The sequence below is a fragment of the Lissotriton vulgaris genome, chromosome 5 (genome assembly GCF_964263255.1).
Source record: "Lissotriton vulgaris chromosome 5, aLisVul1.2, whole genome shotgun sequence".
Classification (NCBI taxonomy): domain Eukaryota; kingdom Metazoa; phylum Chordata; class Amphibia; order Caudata; family Salamandridae; genus Lissotriton; species Lissotriton vulgaris.
The window spans coordinates 982,722,164-982,736,230 of record NC_141693.1 but is presented as its reverse complement, the minus strand read 5'-3'; the positions used below and the strand labels follow the sequence as shown (position 1 = coordinate 982,736,230).

The following is a 14,067-nucleotide window of genomic DNA, read 5'->3' as shown; positions in this document are numbered from 1 at the left end:
TGAGGACCAGTCCATTTTCAGCCACGCTAAGCTCGTTGTGGATCTTCCATATGTGTCCTAATCTGGTGCGATCGATTTCTGGCCAGTCATGGTTGTCCTTTAGAAATCCTTGCCACGTTCCGGATTGGATGGTGTTCGTCACCTTCTGTAGTACCTTGTCTTGGCGGTAGTGTTCCAATATCAATGGGATTGACATGGCTTGGGGGCACGCGCTCTGTGCTAGGAGGTTGATTTCTTCTTCAAACAGCGTTTCTTCTTCTCCTGAGTCCATAGTCTCCGCTGCTGGATGATGGGAGAGGAAATCCGCTGGATTCTTTTCTCCTGGCCGGTAGACCAGGTCCATGTGGTACTGTTGTACTTGAATTGCCCATCTCTCGATTCTGGGAGGCGGATGTGGGGCGGTTCCTTTGAAAAGAGGTATTAACGGCTGGTGATCGGTGACTAGTCGGAAAGGGCACCCGGCCACGTACAGATGGAAGTGGTTGCAGGCCCACTTTACTGCCAGTGCTTCCCTCTCGACTTGTGAATAGCGGGCTTCGGTGGCTGTCAGTGCCTTGCTAGCAAATGCTAAGGGTGCCCATACCCCCGGCTCTGCTTCTTGAGTGAGTAGGGCCCCAAGCCCTACTGGGCTGGCATCGACTAGGATTTCCGTTTTTCTGGCTGTGTCAAAGTATGCAAGGGTCGTTGTGTCCAACAGGGCTGCCTTGATTTTTGCAAACGCTTGCTCTTCTTCGGAACCCCACTTCCACTGTGCATCCTTCTTGGTTAGGGCACGGAGTGGCTCTGCGAGTGTTGCGAGGCCAGGAATGAAACGTGCACAGTACTGCGCCATCCCTAGGAAGCTCCTCACTTCGGACGCTGTTAAGGGGGCTGGCGCATGTTTGATGGCATGGGACTTGCGTGGATCTACTTTCACTCCTTGGTTATCAAAGATGTATCCAAAGAACTCCACTGTCTTTTGGAAGAACTTGCATTTCTCTCGGTGTAATGTGACACCGTGTTCTGCAAGTCGTTTCAGTGTTGCACGTAACCTTTGGTGGTGTTCCTCGCTGGTTTTAGAATGGATGAGGATGTCATCGCTGACATTTAGTACCCCTTGTAGTCCGGATAGCACCTCTTTGATCGTGTTCTGAAATATTTCGGCAGCTGACGAGATGCCAAAATTTAATCGTTTATACCTCCGCAGCCCAAGATGCGTGGAGAATGTCGTTATATATCTGCTTTCTTCTGCCAGCCGGAGTTGGTGGTATCCGGCGTTCAGATCAAGTTTAGAGAACCACTGGGCTCCGTTGAGGTCTGCTAAAATGTCATCTACTGTCGGTGTGAGGTGTCGTTCACGTTTGATGGCCTTGTTAGGCATGCGCATGTCTATGCAGATACGGATTTTTCCTGGTTGGCGGGGTTTTTCGGCGATCACCATCGGTGAAACCCACGGGGTAGGGCCAGTGACTTTCTCAATCACGTCTTGTTGTTCTAGTTTTTCTAGCTCATCCTCCACTGCTGTTCTGAGATGGAATGGTATTCGCCTGTGCCGGAGAGCGATGGGCTGTACTGTCTTATCGATATGCAGTTTAATTGGCGGCCTCTTGATCATGCCTAATCCTTGAAATAAAGTTGGGAATTGCAGTAACAGTTCGTCAACTTGAGTGCTCTTGACAGCGTTGGCGAACGCGATGAGCTGTAGGTCTTCCGCCGTGTGGCTGCCGACAAGGAGGTCAGCCTCTCTGTCTACCACGTGGAATGTTGTAGTTACTTCGTGTTCTTCTGCCTTCACTTGGACCACCATTTTGCCTCGCAGCGGAAGTGGCTCTTTCCCGCCATATGTGAATATGCGAACCTTTGACGGGACTAGTCTTGGCTTTGGGTGTAAGTTCTTGTAATGCTGGATTTCCATGACGTTGACTGTTGCGCCAGTATCAATTACTCCGACGGCTGGGGAACCGTCTATTAGGATGTTGCACTTCGGTTGTGGCCTTCGCCGCCGCTTTAGGTCACTCGTGAACGAGACGAGGTAGCATTCGTCGTCTTCCTCTTCAGATGAATCATCGAGTCTGTCGTACCTTCGGTATTGTGGCCTCATGTCCCGTGGTGATTGTCTCTCTTCTATTTCTAGTTGTCGGACTGCTCCAGACAGTGACTTCTTGCTGGACGATCCTCGTCCTCTGGCTCTCCCTCGGCACACGCTAGAGAAGTGATTCGGGATCCCACAGTTTGAACAGGTTTTTCCACGTGCGGGACAGCTTTCTGCGTCATGCGCTTCTCGTCCACAGTATCCACACTGTGATCTTCTCTGTGTTCGGGTTGGCCATCGGCCTCTTCCGCTTCGTGAGGATGTTCTGACCGCATCGACTCTTTCCGTCTTCACCGTCACCCCAGGGCTTGTGCTGGTGTGAAGTGCTGCCTCCATCGCAGATGATCGTACATCGGACAACTCATGAGATCTTGCCAGTAGGAGGATCTCTTCTAACGTGATCTTGGGTTGTCTGAGGATCAGCGTCCTCAGTGGTTTGTTTCGGCATCCTTGAATCAGTTGGGCGGTGACTTCCTTGTTCTGGTCATCTTCGGTGCACGTGCTGACGAGCTCTCGCAGGCGAGCGTGGAATGCATCCATGGTTTCGCCCTCTCGTTGTCGAGACTGTCGAAACTTGAACCTTTCGTAATGTGGGTTTAGTTGAGGATCAAAATGCGCGTTGAGGGCTTGGACAGCTGCGTCATAGTCATCAGATTCTCCGGTGTCCGGGAGGTGCTTGAACACCTTGTATATCTCCTCACCTCCGAAGTGAATTAGCAGGGAGCGTTTTACTTCGTTGTCCTTCTCCCTCGTGGCTATGAAGTAGTTGTTTAATCTCCCTAGCCATACAGCCCACCTGGGTGCGGCAGTTGAGGGGTCCGCTAGTCCACTGAAGGGTGGCAATGCTTGTACTTGAGCATGTTGCGCATGTTGCAGGGGTGGAGGCTGTGCTGTGGTGGCCTGTTGTTGCACGGCATTGTTGCCTGGTGCTGCGGCTTGTTGCTGCACTGCATTGTTGTCTGGATTGTTGGACATTTGGTTGGCGGTGCGTGGTGGCGCACGTTGTGTCGACGTCTCACTTATTTGATTTCAAGTGTGCTGCCAATGCTTGTTTGCTTGTGTTCTTATCCCTTGTGATAGCGTTTGGTTTTGATTTCAAGTTTGTTGCCAATGCTTGTTGGCTTGTGTCCTTATCCCTCGTGGTGGCGTTCTTATCCCTCATGGTGGCGTTTGGCTTTGCCACTGCTTGTTTTCTTTTCTTTTTTTTTTTCTCTCTGTTGTCTGCCGTTTATGCTTGTTGTGAGGGCGCGACCTTCCCCTGCCTATCGGCGGCTCTGCCGATGCTTCCGGTGGTTGCTGGGCCTGCGCTGGGGCTTACACGCGGTGTCTGCGTGCGCTCGGCTCCTCGTGGTGCCGGCTTGCTTGTGCGCATGCGCGGGGCTCTGCTGCGGCCTCCGCAGCGTTCTCGGGCCTCGCGCTCGTCTTCTCCTTCCTCCCGGTGCCTAATGCAGCTTTGGTTCCCCCGCTGCTTACCGGGTTTGGGCTTGGAGCTTCTGGTCGCCTCCTGTGCGGTCCTGGATGGGGACAGGTTCGCCGTCGGTCCTGGGAAGGACCCGTGTCCCGCTCGATGCTCCGCTCTCGAGCCTGCAGCAGACGTCGTGTTCAGGTAGGGACAGGGCGATCCCACCCTCGTCGCCAGTGTAGGTTTGCTCTGACTTGGGTGCACTAAGGACGGGGCAGGGGCTAGGCATGCGTGGGGGCCTCGTGCTATTCAATGCAAATCACGGGACACAGACACAAGGCTGCTCTGGTCGGACCGGAAGTCACGAGCGACCTCCGACCATTTATTTATAGCCTTCAGGCCACGCCTGGCCTGAAGGTGCAACAATGTGTGGAAGTGGTTCCGGGGCTCAGCCGAGACCCTCGGACCACTAGAACGTTACATTCTCCACAATCACAAGTCAGGGTTAAGTCTCGTATGAGGGGCAGCAGGTGGAGCAAATCTACCCTGGTCACCATCAGAGAATTGTTCCCTTTTTTCTGAACGAGGGCAAGAAAACAGCCATTGTACTGTTCAACCTGTCAGTCACCAACAATACAGGACCGCGAGCCACCACTACAAATGTAAATGGACAGAAATGTATATAGCGCAAATCACCGAGCAGTTTCTAAGCGCTTGCTTAGGGAACCCGTCCTGGTATTCCCCTGTGAGATAACCCCAGCAGGGTATCCGCAAGGTGAAAGCCAGGCATCCCGCCGCGAGGGGCCGTTGTGGAGATTAAGCAAGCTATTGCCCAGAGTCGCAGAGTGTGAACCTGTGAATCGAGTAGGCACCGGAGCGAGAATTGTCGAGTCCATGGACATTTTTAGGACTCAATACCCCGCCGAGCTGGGAATTGAACCCTGGTCCCGGGCTGACCTCTGCTTCCAGGTCTGCCTCCTCTAACCAGTGAGCCACACTTCTCCACTACAAAGGTTAGAAAAGTGTCTTGGTTTGTCAAGTCTGCTTTAGTGTCAATCCAATTTTTTTTCACTAACTAAAAGTAATGCAATACAGACTGGGTCAGTGGGGTTATCCTCTCACATAGTGCCATGAGCCATATCCCATCACTCCTCCTGCTCATGACTCCTGCTCCACATCTACCTGCCCACGGATGCTGCACATTTAACAGTATAGGATGATCTTCAGGATGAAATGAAATTCCACTTACAGCTGGAAAACAGACCGCCATCTTTACATGCCTGGACTGTGTGTTTCATTTAATGAAGGAGAATTCCTTCGCCATGAACAGACCTAAAGTGTTATGATGCGTGAAGCAGATCCAGGTTTGCTGCCTTTCATGTGGCCTCTTACCATGGATCCTCCATTAGCCTCACTGGCAACAAGGACCCTGCGGGTACTTTTCCACTCTGAGCTTCCACATCCTTCTCAAGTCAGTGCAGTGATCAGGGATGTAGACGTGCAGCTCTTACCACTCTAGAAAATCCTACCAAAACTCCAAACCACCCAGCAAGCAGAACTAGGAATATGGTCCACTTTGATTAATACAACATCATCTACACATGGCTCCCAAAGAACCTGACACACAGCAATGGCTACCTATAAAATCAGGGTGCCAGATTGTGCTTGAAGCTCAGTAGAGCCCATGAAAAAAGAGCCTTAAAATCGACTCATTTTAGGAACATTAAAGTCATTGAGAATTGTGTCTTTTGATGTATGTGTTTTTAAAAAGTGTTGTTAACATTTATCAATTCAATTCAATAAAGTCTTTATTGCGATTATTCATCATAAAAGACAAGTTCGTCCACTATTAAAACAAGTACTCCCACACTTAAAATACATCATATAAATAAAAAATATTATACAAAATTACTATTCCTATCATCATAGATTAATAAATAGATAAATGTGCATAATAAAACGGCATCTTAAAAAGAGATTTGGATAAATAAAACTTTGTGCAGACTTAGTTTCAACAACACGCGCTAAAGAGGAAACAGGTTGTCTGCCTTACAGTGATAGGGCAATACAGATCATAGCTCAGACTCCTAGAAAGTGGGGCCCATCTTGACTCTATGTACTGCTTTACCCCCATTTTTAGAAAGTGATCTATGTTCTCAATGTGATCCTGACAGAATATACACTTGTCACATCTATCAGGGTTCAATTTAATTGTAAAGCATCTTAATGGCAGCGTGCCTATTCTGAACTGGTGGTAGAGCATCCGATCTTGAGGCTTAGTGTTAAGATCCCAGTAGGCTTCCATAACGGTCTCGTCCTTAACCTCTTCGCCGCTAATGACAAGGGTAACTCGTCATGGACTTTCCATTGATTTCAATGGAAAATCAATGAAAAGAAAAATATTGCCTTAGCAGCCAAGTGGTTAATATCAAGGAAATCCCTTGACAGTGACTGCCTTATGTGGGAAGAGTATCTCTTGGTTTTGACCATTTCCCAATATGCTGCTCTAAAGGTCTCTTTAGGTGGAAATTCCATGACCTCAGGATAGACCCATAAATTACTCATCCCCATTTTAGACAGTGAGGACCTGATGGTATCCAGCCATGGGATCTTATGTGATCGGTTCAAACTCCAGAATGCCAAGGGTCTATAGCGCGCTACATCTTCAATGGTGGGACAAACCAAGTCAAGAAAACGCAGTAAAAGGGGCTAAGATTGCAGAAGGCCGACTATCGATCTTACAAACTTATTTTGGGCTTAAGTAAGTGGGAATAAATTGCCAAAACCCCATAATTCGGCTCCATATAATATAGCTAGGCTAATTTTGGTTGTATAGATTTTTAGTATGGGGGCAATGGGCTTGGTTTGGGAAAGCCTGTGTTCCTTAATCAGGGCGCCGGCTAGCTGCGCATGTTTTAATTCCCGCAACTCGACTTGGGGCTTCCAGCTTAGTTTACTACTAAATATCACACCCAAGTAGGTAAACACGTCGGTCTGCTCCAACAGAGCCCCATCCATGTAGACACTGGCTTTGATGGTCTTGGATTTATGGAGCACCATAAACTTTGTCTTCCCTACGTTAACCACTAGCTCATGTATGTATGTATGATTAGACAGGTTTTTATTGATTAAAAAACATATATTTTATATAAATTTGGTTTTTATAAGTGCTTTAATGCATTCAGAGTGAAATTTGAGACGTGTTGGTTGATTGAGTGTCTTGAAGGCATGAATGGTATGTAACAGGTCCTGGCTAAAGGGAAACCTTTTTTTATTTTATTTTTAACTTTGTGGTTTCTTATTATCAAACACAAGCAGATGATGGACGGAGGGCTGAAACTTTTCAGACACTCACCCCCAGTCACAGATCTGGGTTGAATCCATCATTGTTTCTTATCTCACTTCCCCATCCCGACCCAGCTATATGCAAATCAGTCTGACCCTGTGCCTCAGGGGAACAGTCCAGCCCGAACTGCCAAGCCAGGTCTTCCCTGGCCCGGAAACAAGCATCCTGGGACCGGTTTTGGGGTAACACCCCCTCATCAGCGAGGCTAACTTGAATCCAGTGGTAAAGTGAGCAAGGGACCCATGTCTGGGCATACCCTGCCAACCTACGGCAAACAGAGCAAACACAAGGAGATGATGGACGGAGCGCTGTAAGTTTTCAGACACTGAGCCCCAGTCATAGATCTGGGTTGAATCCATCATCGTTTTTTATCTCACTTCGCCCCCCAAGTTCAGACCAAGCTATATGCCAATCAGTTTCGACCCTGTGCCACTGGATTAAAGCTAACCTGGCTGATGAGGGGGTGTTACCACAAAACCAGTCCCAGAATGCTTGTAAGGTAGGACAATTGTTTACCTTTTGGGCATGGACCCAAAGGTGTGTATGTTTACTGAGAATGGAATTGAATTCGTATTTAAATTGTTTTAAGAGTATCAGGGTAGCTGGGCAATTGTTTTGTGGGTAACAGAGTTCTTTAGTTTTAATTTCTGAGGTGAATTATTCTAGAGATGACTTAATGAGTTTGTTTTTATGTGACGTACGACATAAGATTTGGCCTCTACAATAGCATTTCAGGGAGTCCTAGAGGGTAACCGGAGAGGATACAGAATTCTGATTTATCTGAAGGAATTGGGATAATTCATCAAGGAGTTCTTTGACCGCTTGTGAGTCTTCCAGGATCTCTAAAATCATGCACCAGGCTTTTGATTTTGGGGGTTGGGGAGGAGCTGGAGTTGGAATGAGATAGCTACAAAGTCCGAAATGATGATTGGTTCTATAAAGGTACAGGCGGTGTGAGGGTGGAGAGAGGAGTCAACCAGTAGGTAATGAATTTTTGAGAAAGTGTTATGAGGAGGTGAGAAAAAACTAAAATTGCTACCAGAAGGATTTCAGATGACTCGGCGTAGGGAAGGGACAGCGAGTGGTAGAGATAGAGCAAAGGGTCATGGGAAAAGCAGTCGCTCTCCATATGGGAGACGAAAGACTAAGAAGACGAGGTGTAGGGCTGTAGGTGTCACCTGCAAATACAAGCAGTAAGCTATCACTACGAGAAGCAAAAGGAGGGCACAAGCCCGCTGCTACAATTGTAGAACAACAAGATGCGTACAGATACAAACAGTAGGGCCCTGATAGGCCGTGAATGTGAGTGAGAAAAGAATTGTGAACAATAAATGTGAGCGAGGAACATAAAGATCCTAGACTAACTTATCTTATGTGTGTTTTAAACCATCAACAAGTATGGTAGTACATGGGTACGATCATGCATGGAAATATGGAGGAGTAAATGGAGACTTTGTGAGGTGTCAAGGAGCATTAGAATACAAATGTGTTTTAGCGAACAGACGTAGTGGAGCTTGAGGCATAGTGATGCGTCATGAGGGAGCGCACCAGGCATAGTGAGGCCCAGCAAAGGTGATGGGGTAAAACTATGTGGGGTTGCATGCCTGACTTATTATGACAGATTGGGTGTAGGGAAGCGAATTAGGGAGGAGTGGGATACGCTTCGAAATGTAGGGGATATGATAACAGCAGAACCTGTTGCAGGGGGTGATCATTGGAGAATGGAACAGGTCCAGACCGGATAGCCGGCAAAGATATAGGTCACGTGAAAGCTACCGATACCCATCATGGGCACTATGTTGTGCTGGTGGGATGGGAACCGGGGTGATCGGTAGTGTGTACGTGCTGCGTAAAGGCCAATAAGAACATGGTACGGCAGAGCGTGGTATGCAGTGGTTGTACTGCGTGGGTCATGTGTGAATTTTATATGGGTCAAGTATGGGTCATGTGTAGTATGTAGGGGTCTGTGAGAAAGGTGAAACCTGCAAGGCAAAACAGTCAAAGCATTATAGGCGATATAAACATTGAGGTGTTCTAGGGTGATAGGTCAGATTATTTGATCACACAGAATAGTATGTGGAGACACAAAACATCGTAGAAAAACTAAAAAGGATTGTGAAAATGGAAAGAGCATCAAATGGCCTCACTCAGGGCCACTTATGAGTGCCTTCCATGTGAGTCTCTATGGTGTTATCCAGGAATGCTCGTAGATTGATGGGGCCAGAGAACACGTGGGTCTCGCCTTGATAAACTGTCTTGAACTTGGGTGGGCCAATGAAGGAGCATTGGATCGCTCTGTCTAAAAGTGGTTGTTTGAGGGCTAGAAACCCTTTCCTCCTGATAACCGTATCTCTTCTCTCTGGAATAATCCTGAAAAATGTTGATCTTTTCGCTGTACCAAAGGATTGACTTGGTCTTTTGCATATGTGACAGGATGAGTTCTGTCTGCTGGTAGTGCAAGGGTCGAAAAATCAGAGCTCATTGGGTGGACATGTTTTTAGGTGTGTAGGAGGGCACTCTATGGGCTCATTCAATTTCAAGGTCTTTGCTGAAAGTAATACCCCGGTCGACAGAATCCATGTTTCAAGAAAGGCGATCGCTGAGGGTGCTTTGTCTACCAGATCATCCGTAAGGCCAAAGATTCTGAAGTTACCCCTCCTATTGCGATCCCCCATTTTGGTTAGTTTGCACTTCAGTGCAAGGATGAAACAGTCGTTCTTGAGGAGATAGTTAGTATGGGCTGTCAGGCGGTATTTGGCCATGCTTATATGATTTTCAGAGTTCGATACTCCCAAATTAAATCCTTTAAGGTCCCTCCTGAATGCAGCAGCTTCAGTTTGCAACATATCAGTGTTGGGCTTTTTGGTCTGGGCAATGTCCTGGACGTTGTTCAGTTTCTTGAGTATCATTTCGAGGGTGGACTGGATCTTTTGTTTCTGTTTGAGGAGAGAGTCAGGGTTCAGAGTTTCTTGGTTTGACTGTATAAGTCCGGGTTTAGGTTTCTTGTCTTAGAGTGATCTGTGACCCGCCATGTTTACAGAGCGTTTGTCGATTCTCGTTGGGGAAAGAGGAAGTGGTTAAGGCCCTTCGGTAGTGGGATTTGTACCTGCTGGTGACAGGCTGTAAGAAGTTGGGGTGCAAAGAATCAGTCACAAATAAGCTCCCAGCAAAATGAGGGGTTAGATCGCGCCAGGTGAGGATCTCAGAAGCAACCCTAACTTCAGAGGCAGATTACTGAAAAAATAGGATCAGAGGCCAAATGTAATCAGGGGCGGAAACCCACAGAAGGTTGCGGGGCCAGAGAGTGCCAGGTGGGGACCTCAGATCCAGCCTCAGAAGCAGAGTGTTTAAAACATGCTCAGAATAATACTGTTAATGTCTGCATCATAGATATCTTCCACTACCTCAGGCACTGTAAGCAAGTGGAATTTTGCAGATCCTCATGCACCTCAAGTGTGTTAGAGATACGACTATGCCACTTGGCATGGGGCACGAGGGCCGGTCTCAGGAATGGGCCGCAGGGACCGTAGGAAGAGATCGTTGAGGTATGAAGTGAGAAAGGCTCACTGGATCAGTACAGTATTCTGGTGTGCACAATATGCTCATGGAGGCATCGGTCTGCTGAGGTTCACATGCAGATGGACTGTAAGTTAGGCCGCATGGGCTGCAAGGCCGCCAGGTAGATTGGCCAATCAGGAGCGTGATGACACGCAGTGCAGGGAGAGGGGCTCATCAAGCGGGTGCAGGATGAAGGCGCCAGAGTTGTGTCTGTGGAAGCCTTCGAAGTTTCAATTGGAAATGCCAGGCCATATGAAATCGGGCCATTGTTGAAGGTCCATCTACATTGAGTATCTGTTATCCTTTATTTGTCGAATTGGAGCACCTGTGAGGTCGACCCTGCCATCTTAGCGGGCATGTCAGTCTTGTAAGGCGAGTCGGGTTAGTGGACCCTATGAGGTCCCGGCTGCACAATTCTCCTCAGTAGGGTTGCCCCTACATAATTCAGCCCCGATTCCTGCCACTGATGGTCAGGAAGTTGCACAGGGCTGAAAATAACAGCTTGTGTAGCAGCGGGCTGGGCAGGAGCTTGAGAAGCAAGCCGCTATCTTGCGTGGATGGTAACCACGCCCCACCTCCTTGGATCAGATCCTAAACTCAAAGGTCACGTTCCATCTATGGCTAAGTGTGCCAGATTTCTCTTCTACAAACTCAATACTTAAAACATATTGTCTTCTCCCATAATTTGAAACTGGCATTAGAGGCCATGGCAACTTTCCCTCTTCAATGGCCTACCAAAAAATAGACCCATCTCACTCAGAGCAGTTTTACATGCTGCTGGCAAGTTTTTCAAAAACATCTAAGCACAGGACCATAGTACCCCTTCGCTCGACTTCCCCGTCTCACTCCTAACAACATGAAGCAGCCCTGCCCCGAGAAAGCAACCCTTTCAAAGATAGGTAAGAGTAAAACACACAGAGTATTTCTTTTATTTTTATCACAAAACCCAGACCTTCACTATATAATCCCAACTCTCTCAATTGACATCCTGCTTCATCCATCTCCACTAGACCGGAGCGTAATATAAGGTTCTTTTTGTGAGGTATATTCTTATATGAAATCAACAGATTATCTTCTATTATGTCAATGCAACATAGCTCGCAAACAGAGTGAGTAAACATTCCTATCTGTGCACAGCATACATGTTCACATTTCATTGATCACTCGAATCCATCTTGTAACTTTGAGAATGGTTTGCTCCCGTCTCTATCAAGTAAGTTGCCCACCTTGGATATTCCTTAAAGATCCCAATGTTGACAGCTGTCAAGTGCACCTAGTTCTTTCAGTATCTCCCACTCCACAGTGGATTTTTTTTATGTTCTTTGCTTCTCACCTGACTCGTTTCTTTCCCTGTACCATTCACAGAGTACAGTTTGGGACGCCATCGGAAGGTCTTTTCTCCCCGATCTCCCATATATGGACGGAAGCACGTGAGCATTTCTATTCGCTCTCTTGCAAGAGGTAAGGTTCTTTTGTTTTATTTAAAACATATAATGCTGTATTTGTACTTAGTCAACTCAAAAGCCATACAGCGAGTGTGAGGTTTTGGTGCAGCAAGTGTGAGATTTTGGTGCAGCTGTGGCAAGTTTTGTTCTTCCCGCTCAGGTGCTGGCTTGGGTGCAGAGCAGGATGGCAGGGTAACCGGAAGTGCGTAGATACTCTTCTTCTGCGGGGTAGGCAGAGTCTCTCTCGGTGCTCTTGTTAGAGGGTATACATGGAACAAAGGTGCACACGCCGGGGCTGCTGACTGTAATCTGTTTCTCAATCTCACGCGATGAGATTCAGTTTCTATGGCAACCATTTATACTTATGAGCAAGGTGAACAATTTCAAGACATGCTTTAAGCACATAACAAAAGTCAATTGGCTTGAATCAATGCTTCACGTTTCAGATGGAGGATGTTATGTAAAATATAATATGCAATTAACAGAGTTGTCATTCCATGATGTTTCGAAAAAAGATATTGTTAAAAGAATTGAAAGTGGAGTAGTGTGGCTCACTGGTTAGAGGCGGCAGACCCAGAAACAGAGGTCGGCCCGGGACCAGGGTTCAATTCCCGACGCGGCAGGGTGGTTGGGCCAATGTCAGCGGGCTCGATAAATTTCGCCTTCGGTGCCACTCTAACCATGGGTTCCACTCAGCAACTCTGGGCAATAGCTTGCTTAATCTCCACAAACGGCCCCATCAACGCCGGGGATGCCTGGCTTCACCTTGGGGGTGCCCAATAGGGACCATCTCACAGGGAAAGCCAGGACGGGTTCCCCAGCATTATACAGCGCCAGGAAACCTACGGGTAGCAGTTGCGCTTTACAAGCTCAAATACATTTACACACATTTACAAAGACATTGACAAGTCTACAATTCCGGGATATTTGGATAAAAGATACTCATTAGAGACATTTGAAGATGAATTTCAGCAAATTCCAAAAGTGAATTCTTTACTATCCAGCATGGCATCTGCTTCTTCTTTAGCCTCAGTAGAAGCATTATCATTAGACCCTGTTGACAAACATAAAATGAAATAAAAGTTCTCTCGAGTTCTTACGCTTCATCTAATTTCACCATTATAACAGGGCCTTATATAAGCATTGGAGGCTGGAACCTTACTAAAAAAATGTCCAGGCTTTTCACGAATATCTCTGGTAAGGTGGTGATTTCAGTTCTATTCCTAGAAATATGAATTGCCAGCCAAACTTCTTGTCACATACAACCTTTGAGTACTGCCCTCTGCTATGGCTGCTGGAGCTTCAATAGCAGGGTCAAGATTGAAGTGAAAAAAGCTATAAAAGATTGACGAAGGTCAAAGGGCTTGCATTCATCACCTGCCATTTTTTGGGTCGGAATTAAATGTACTGGTGCAGGAATCAGCAAAGGGGAAAAATCACCAACTATGCAGATCAACATCTTTGAAATAAATGTTTATACAAAAACATGATTTGCAGGAAGTACAGCAAGCATGTTCCTTTGAAGGCCAAACCCTAGGCTGATGGTGGTGCGCTGGCTGGCTACAAAATCCCAGTTCCACTGCAGCCTCAAAAAGCATGACGATGAGTGCTTGGGGTTAGGGGGAAGGATAATGAATTTCTCTATGTAATGGAGGGAAGTATCTAATACAAGACATATGAGTTCTTTCTGTTATCCAAAATGGTGCTTTTATAGAGTTTAAATAACTTCCCCTAGAACTCCCCAATGACTTTCTCTACTGATTCCCGCACTATCACCCTCCAACAGTGCCCCTCATCTTTCCATAACCCCACTCTCACATGCATTTCATTTATTTTACAGCGCTTCTCACACTAGTGTTGGGTGTCAGAGCACTTAACATCACACACACACATTATATAGAGACAACGAATCATATGTGTGTAAATCTGTCTCTAGGAAATGTTACATATGACAATAAGGGTTAAAAAAGTGTAGTAATCATGTCATCCATATGAGTAGGCAGTACATTTTAAAGAGTGTTTTGTCTGTAGAAGCACACACTCTGGATTTAAAATGCACCACAATGGTTGGGGGTTGGTTTTACTAAAAAGAATGCATTTCTACCCAAACGAACCCTTTTTAGCGAAATTAGGATAATGAAAGACTGGGGGAAAACATAAGGTTCCAACACTATTCCTTGTAGTTTGCATGCAGCTCTTTAATGAGTGTTCATAGGTTACTATGCTATTTAGGATTGTAGTTTAT

General features: G+C 46.7%; 1 protein-coding gene across 1 annotated transcript in view; it reads right to left on the bottom strand.

Annotated features, from left to right (window-relative positions):
• MMP21 (matrix metallopeptidase 21) overlaps positions 1-14,067 on the bottom strand; it is a 114,684-nt gene that overhangs the window by 42,197 nt on the left and 58,420 nt on the right. The gene's annotated exons all lie outside the window — the stretch shown is intronic.